Raw genomic sequence first — 371 nt, forward strand, 5'->3', positions numbered from 1 at the left:
GGGTGTCAAAGTGAATATGTGTGTATGTGTATGTGTGTATGAATATATAGACGTACACACACACACACACATACATACATACATACAAACATACATACATACATACATACATACATACATACATACATACATACATACATACATACATACATATATGCATAAGCATTCAAAGTGTAAACTATGATTTGTTGTGGCTTACGTAGTTTGAAAGAAGAAATCCAACGCGGACGACAGAAAGATAAATAAACACAGTTGATTTATTTATTTATTTATTTATTTAAACAAGAAATATAATTGGTTGATATGTTGATTAATTTGATACGATGATCAAATGATCAATATATATCATTATATATTATATACGTATATAT

The sequence above is a fragment of the Octopus bimaculoides genome, chromosome 5 (assembly GCF_001194135.2).
Source record: "Octopus bimaculoides isolate UCB-OBI-ISO-001 chromosome 5, ASM119413v2, whole genome shotgun sequence".
Classification (NCBI taxonomy): domain Eukaryota; kingdom Metazoa; phylum Mollusca; class Cephalopoda; order Octopoda; family Octopodidae; genus Octopus; species Octopus bimaculoides.